Source organism: Akebia trifoliata, chromosome 10, assembly GCF_017979445.1.
Source record: "Akebia trifoliata isolate Shusen 1 chromosome 10, ASM1797944v1, whole genome shotgun sequence".
Lineage (NCBI taxonomy): Eukaryota > Viridiplantae > Streptophyta > Magnoliopsida > Ranunculales > Lardizabalaceae > Akebia > Akebia trifoliata.
Genome location: NC_141384.1, coordinates 8,019,109 through 8,026,911, shown reverse-complemented (window position 1 = coordinate 8,026,911; position 7,803 = coordinate 8,019,109). Strand labels below are relative to the sequence as shown.

The window sequence follows — 7,803 nt, the reverse complement described above, 5'->3', positions numbered from 1 at the left end:
GCAACTCTTAGTCTCTAATGGCGATTTCAGTCCCAACCACAAAGTTCATTTTTTTACAAATATGTTCATCTTCACGTCCAATAAAGAGACATTCGATAAGGCCTGCACATTGCGTACCTCTTCAACAAACCCAAGAACAGGTAAAACAATACATAAATTTTAGTTAAATTACTCAACTTTTCTACAATAATTTCTTCAATCTTAGCTCAAATTTGAAACAAATTCATTGAAACTTTTATTCTCTCAATAAATTGTGTTTCATATAGTATTGTATGCTAAATTGTAACTTTGCATTTGGTAAATGTGATGATGTGAGGCCTGAGATCATTCACTATTAGCTCTATTATCTTAATATTATGTGGTGGAGTGTAGACTATAACAAACTGAATTAATTAGTTGTAATTCTGTTCCTTTTATCAATTTTTTTTAACAAAATTCTATTTCTCAACATCATGTTAGTCTCTGTTGCTAAAATCTATAGGAGATCATTTGATTAATTGTGGTTTTGTTACGCCCAATTATTGTTTCGTTTGTAAATTTGAGGGCGAGATAGTAGATCATTTGTTTATTCATTGGCCATTCGTTTAGATTTGGTATCAATTTCTCTAATCGTTTTGTTCTCATTGGTCTTCCCTAAATCTTGGTCATTTTCCAATCTTAGCAGCTGAAGGGAGAATTTTGTGGTAAATAATATGTTGTTTTCTTTTCTATGTCGAGGGATGTGGAAGGAAAGGAAATGGAGAATCTTTTGAGGGGAAAGAAGAGTCTTTTCATGAAGTGATCATTGTTATTAGTCTTTGTTTGCTATTTTTCTGATAAAAGAATTTTGACGAATTCAAAGGGCTCTTTTTTGAGGATTTTCTATTTGAATGAGGTCTTATACGTTCAGATCGGATCCAATGCAAGTCTTCTTGGCCTTCTTTTTTGTCAATAAAATTTTACTTATCTAAAAGGGAAAAAAAAAAATCCAATTATAGTTGTTTCTTTTTAAATATATAATTCTAGGCTACACATTTGGATGTTCTGTCCATAAATTTTTCTATCCGAGTTCTAGAAATCTTAAAACATTATAGATTATTAGTAGAGTTGCTAATCCCATAGTGGCTTTGTTTTGGAGTGAAACTTTTTTTTTGGGGGAAATTGTTGGGTTTCTTGCAAGCCACACGTTGAAATTTATGTAACTTTTAGTATCCAAAGGCAATTTTTAGTGACGAGGAGTAGCTTCAAATTACCTCGCAGTACCACCACTATGGGATCACAACACTTATAAGAAACTTAATGTTGCATGATCTTTCTTTTGTATTTTGTCACCAATCATCAATTCTATTACGGACATAACCACCATTTAAAGGTTTAGTGGATATGACCAAACACTGCCACCCTACAATGTAGGCTAGGATGTACGGTTCTGTATTGTTGAGCACATGGTTTGGGTAATTGTTATCAATGTACCTGATTTTTTGTGTTGCAACAAACACTCAAGAAATTTCGTAAAAAAGTGTTTCCTATATCAATTTATCAGCTTTGTGTATAGTTTCGGAGTCTATGTCCCTGGTCCTCTCTCCTACAATCTCTCTCTTGTATTTATAATAACTTTACTTATTTTATTTTTGTTTCCTTTTGTAATTATCTTTAATTCTTGTATTTATATTTTCCTTGCACATCAAAGCTCTAAATAAAGCAATGGCTGCAACATTGATGGGTAAATCATTCAACCCAGATTCTTAGTAAGATTTCATGGTATTGGAGCCATAACACTTGTAGTGACTGATCTTTTCTTTTTTATATTAGTGAACTCTTTTAGAGGTTCAACTTCCCATTAAATTCATCTTTCAATTAATTTATCACTTGCTAAACTTCTTACTTTGGTGGCTTTGCACCATCCTCTACGTCTTTACCAATTACCAGCACCACCAACTCTATCTCTTTTAAGTTTGATGAATCAAATTATATTTTTTGTAAAGACCAAGCTGAATCCATTCTTTTCAGTGCCTATCTAATCTGGTATGTTGATGGATCGATCAAAACCCCACCAAAAACCTACCTGGATCTGAAAATACACAGACTACTTTCAGCCCCTCCTACATATGGTGAACGAACGATCACTTTGTGATGAAATTTATCATTGCAACTCTAATGGAGGGTATATCGGCCTTTCAACTTCATATGAGGTATGGATATGACTACTGTGCCATGAACACCGGCTCACATGGTCACCATCTTATTCTTCAACTACACCTCTATTGAAGCATGTATGCTCTCTTATCTTTCATATGTCTCCTGCCAGCCCCAATTAACTTTGGTAGTCCTTTTTTAATAATTTATGAAAATAATCCCTCCACATTTCCCTAATCTCCTCCTCTTACAAATACTCTCATCTTCTCCTCTACAACATCTAAACATTATTCAAATCTCTAGTTTTCCTTTCCCCAATTCACATCAACTTATAGTCATTTTTCTCACCTTCTTTAGTACCAACATATCATATAGATAACTAGAGTTTGTCTATGCCTATGGCACATGCATCATCTTTGGGATTAAAGGGGTAAAAGAGGAAAAATGGTAAAGTTAGAGAGGTATTATTGAAAAAGGGGGGAAAAGGGGAAAGGTAGTAAAATTGGAGGGATATCATTGAAAAGAGGGGTGGGGAGAGGAAAGACAATAAAGTTAAAGGGGGTGAAGAGGAAAGGCTGGGATAGTGTGGACCCCACTCCACTCCACTTTAGCTGGATGGGACATTTATCCCCCACAAAATTGTAACAGTGTGGTCCATTGTTGTGTTTTATTATAAAGATCATATCCCCTATGCTTAGCTTTGCCTACCACTCTCTTTTTCTTCTCTTTTTCTTCTTCTTCAAATTCAATATTTTGGATGCATAGTGGACTCTCTTGAATGAATTTAGAAATATTATTTGGCTTTTTGTGGAGATTGGGGGCTATTGACTCTAATCTGTCCAAGGATTTGTTATTCATAGTAACAAGTTGCTCAATGCTTGCTGCATTTTTTTCCACAAGTTGTTTGGTTGCTTTGAGCAAAAGGTGATTTGGAGGTTTTGGGTTTTTCCAGCCCTACATAAGACGATCCCTTTCAGCTAATGAGGTGCCTTTGGATAACTAACCTGTCTATAAAGTAATTTTTCTCTTCAGTGTAATTTGTGGATATTCGGTTACATTTCCTCCCCAAGTTTTTCTTATTAATTACATATTTTCGAATCTGAATTTCTAGTAGTTTGTATTTGTCCCTTGAGTTTCAGTTTTTCTTCTAAATTATTCACGGCCTACCTTACAACCTAATTGTTTTTAACTTCAACAGGAGGATGTAGAAATTATGTGTGAACCATGTAGCGACAAAGGATGGTTGCTTTGTGGTTTTTGTAATGGACAGAAGACCAACGTGAAAGCTGAAAATAACCGGATCTACCGTCGTTGTCCATCATGTAGAGCTGTAAGTAGTCCCTTTAAATCCTGTGGAAAAAAAATTAACAAGTGCAAGTTGATTTATTTTATCTCAGACTTACTGTAACTGATGCACATCAACAGTATATAATAGAAAGTGAAGTAAACTTACACAAATTACTCCAAAATTAGGCACTGTGGAGTATAGATGGTGTGTATGTCTCATCAATCGGCTTTGTAGACATTTCATGAGTCACAAATCTTTTTTTTCCAACCACAATAAAAGCCTCTCTTTTTGACAAATTTTGATCTAGAGATCTGCTGTTTGGAGGGTAGATACCCTCCAGGGTGCCCAGTACACAGAGGTTCCATTATGTTCTGTTTGCGACTTGTATTCTGTTAGTGGTATTCTATTGGCAGAGTGGAATGTATACCAAGAGAGATTCCACTTTTTTTTTATTTATATGGATTATAAATTTGTAGTGATGTAGAAAAAGTGGCAGAAGATTTCATGGAGGATCGCCAAAACGCACTAGTAGAAATAATCTAGAGTTTAAGTCTCTGAATCAGGAGGAGAGGGTGTGGTTAGAAAGACAAATAGGGGAGGAGGAGGTTAAGTCTGTTCTTTTTTCGATGAGTGGGGATAAGGCTCCGGGACCGGATGGTTTTAACATGGAATTCTTCAAGCATTGTTGGGATATTGTCTCGAGAGATTTTATGGAGGTCATCAAGGAACTGCAAGATAAGAGATGTATGGAGTACAGCCTTAATAGCACTTTCGTGGCATTGATCCCTAAGAAAACTGGGGCGGATAGGATAGAAGATCTTAGACCCATCAGTTTGGTTAGCTCGGTTTACAAGATTATATCCAAAGTGTTAGCGAGCCGGTTGAAGAAAGTTCTTCCTAGTTTGATTGGTGAGGAGCAAGGGGCTTTCGTTAAGGGTAGGCAAATTTTAGATGGAGTTTTGATAGCTAATGAGTGTCTGGATTCTAGGATTAAGAATAAGGAAGGGGGAATGATAGGGAAAATTGATCTTCAAAAGGCTTATGATCATGTGAACTGGGATTTCTTAGAGTACATGATGGGTAGGATGGGTTTCGGAGAGAGGTGGATCAGTTGGATAATGAAATGTGTCACAACAGTGTCTTTTTCGATTCTTGTCAATGGGAGTCCGGCAGGTTTTTTTAGGGGTTCAAGAGGATTGAGGCAAGGGGACCCTTTATCTCCGTTCTTGTTTCTCATTATAGCTGAAGCCTTGGGTAGACTTTTTACAAGAGCGGTTGATATAGGCAAGCTTTCGGGGTTCAGAGTGAAAGATGGTCCTTTGATTTCTCACCTTCAATTTGCGGACGACACACTAGTTTTTTTGGAGCACTCGAGGGATCAGGTGAGGGCGCTTCGTGTTTTACTGTGCTGCTTTGAGGCAATGTCAGGTTTACACATAAACCTGCACAAGAGTAAGCTCTACGGGGTAGGTGAGGAAACAGATATTCACTTGTTGGCCACGATGTTGGGTTGTGGGTATGATACCTTGCCCACAACATATTTGGGATTACCTTTGGGAGCACCTTATAATAGTATCAAAATTTGGGATGGGGTGTTTGAGAGACTGGAGAAAAGGTTGAGCACTTGGAAGTCCAATTATTTGTCGAAAGGAGGGAAGGTTACTTTGATCAAAAGCACTTTAATGAGTATTCCAGTTTACTTCCTATCGCTTTTTACACTCCCAAGATCCGTCGAAATTAGGATGGAAAGGCTCATGAGAAATTTCTTGTGGAACGACAGGAATGGCATGAGAAAGTATCATTTGGTCAAATGGAAAATTGTTTGCATGCCCAAAAAGAGCGGGGGGTTGGGAATTAGGGGGCTTAGATTAGCTAATAGAGCGCTGTTAGGAAAATGGCTTTGGAGATTCGGTGAGGAAAGGAGCAGTTTGTGGAGAAAGGTTATTAAGGCCAAGTATGGGGAGAAAAGGTTAGGTTGGTATAGTGGTGTGTCTAGAGATTCATATGGGTGCAGTGTTTGGAAAGGGATTCTTAAAGGGAGTGAAGATTTCGAAGGAGGGATTAGATTTAAAGCGGGTTCGGGAGATAGAATTAGATTTTGGGAGGATAGTTGGTGCGGTACATCGCCTCTGGCAACTCAATTTCCGTCTCTGTACACTTGTTCTATTAAGAAGAACCGCTCTATTCAGCAGTGTTTGGTTCGCAACGAGTCTGGCCCTACTTGGGACTTGGGATTCAGGAGAAACTTTAATGACTGGGAGTTAACTCAGGTGACATCTCTCCTTGATCTTCTACATACGTCTAACCTCAACGACAACGAACAGGATAAGTGGGAATGGACAAGGGCTAAGGATTTGAGATTTTCTGTCAGGTCTTTCTTTAAATGGCTTTCTTTCGAAGCTGAGCGACCCTTATTGGGCTCAATCACTTGGTCCAGGTTAGTTCCGTCTAAAATATCTTTTTTTGTTTGGTTGGCCGCCCTTGGTAAGATTCTTACGTTGGATAATTTGATTGTGCGGGGTTGGATCATTCCCAATGGCTGTCCATTATGCTTGAGTGATGGAGAATCTGTTGATCATACTTTAGTCCATTGTTCTTTTTCTTATAATATTTGGTCAATCTTCCTTGGTATGTTCGGTATGAACTGGGTCCTCCCTCGTAAGTTTTCTTCGGTGTTAGTTGAATGGACCAATAACGCTTTCCACATCAGAAAAAGGATCCTATGGGCTATGCTTCCCTCGGCTATTGCTTGGGGAGTCTGGAACGAGAGAAACAACAGAGTGTTCAACAACAAGAGCAGTACCACTCGTGCAAGATTCTTGGAAATTTTGGGTCTGTTATACATTTGGTCGAAGCAGAATATAGAGTTCGCGGGGACTACCTTCGACGATTTTGTTTTTAGATGGGACTCCTTATGTAATCAGTGATGTTGTTTTTGTTTTTTTGTTTTTTTGTTTTTTCTTTGATTTGCTACTTTTTGCTTGTTGTTTGTTCTTGAGGCTCTCTCGGCCTCTTTCTTTGTAGTTCTCCTTCTTTTGCTCAATACATTATACTTTTCAAAAAAAAAAAAGAAATCATGGACCCTGGAGACGGAATCATGCAATCGTCAAGATCTTCAAAACCCATGCTTTGCCATGGACTTTTCACTTTTAGGCCAAATTCTTTCGTTTACCCCCTTTTTTAGGCAATTTTGCTATTTTAGGGAAGTTTTGTTTTATAATAACTTTAGTTATAGAAGTTAGAATCATGCATTGTCGATTTTAGTTAGAATCATGCATTGTCGATTTTTTCTTACTTCTTGGGTTAAGTAGTATCTGTTTTCATGCTCAGTTAGTTTTTACTATTTTTAGTCATTTTTGGCCATTTTCGTGTTTTACTAGAATTCGAACTCTTTTCTATAAAAAGAGTTGTAACTGCAATGCAGAAATCATCTTCAATTTAATAAAATTTCTCTTCAAAAGTTCTTTTCCAGTGGATTCCATGAGAGATTTTCAGCTTCTTTTTTGTCTTCTTTTTTTGTTTAAAAGAAGAAGAACTGAGTTTTTGAGAGATTGTGACACAAGTTTTCATGGAAATAATGAAAGGATCTCATCATTGCTCATGGATGTAGACAATCTTGCCGAACCACATAAAATTTTGTGTCATATTCTCTCTTTATTTCTGATTTGCATATTTTTCTGTTTGTTATCATTGTTTCTCGCACCCTTTTTTCTATACTTTCTTAATCGGGTTTCCCTAAATTTTAAATGTGTATCAATCGACATCTTTTGAAGAATGTTAGTCTATGAACTCTCACAATTGGATCTCTCTATCTCTTGGATGCAGATTGGATATGTTCTTTGTTCGAAGTGCAAAGTTTTCAAATGTGTTACCTTTCCAAACTACAGTGATGGTGAGCTCTGATTATTTTAAACTATTTATTTCTCCATTTTCATTCTTTCATCTTCTCCTTCTCTCTTATTATGTGCACATTTTTCAAGTTTCTACTTAGAAAGAGGTACCAAGGAGAAATCAAATTGCTATTTTCGATTGAAATAGCTAATTCAATGGCTTACGTATTATACTTGTTAATGTAATAACTGTAAACAGCAAATGGAGAAATCAAATTGCTGTATTTGTTTGATACTGAAACTGGGGTGGTTTTGAATTTTATATTAAAGGTGATTTAGACATACCCCTCCATGTTTTGGTGAATATTTGAGATCCCCCATGTTTTTAAACTGATAACGTGCCCCTTGACCTCGATCTACTCTGGAAGACTAACAATGTAGCCAATAACCAGTGATTTTTCTCCAGAAAGTTGGTCATCTTCAAGCTATTCAACCTCTAGGGTAAGTTATTTGTAACCTTTTCATCCTCGTCTAAATAATCCATTTGTCTTACCCTTAATCCTCTACCTT

General features: G+C 36.9%; 1 long non-coding RNA gene across 1 annotated transcript; it reads left to right on the top strand.

Moving 5' to 3' along the window:
• On the top strand, nt 1-7,575 carry LOC147393052 (uncharacterized). Its single transcript, XR_015182187.1, has 2 exons — nt 1-140; nt 7,229-7,575. It is a non-coding gene; the product is annotated as an uncharacterized LOC147393052 (long non-coding RNA).
• Nucleotides 7,576-7,803: the final 228 nt, after the last annotated feature.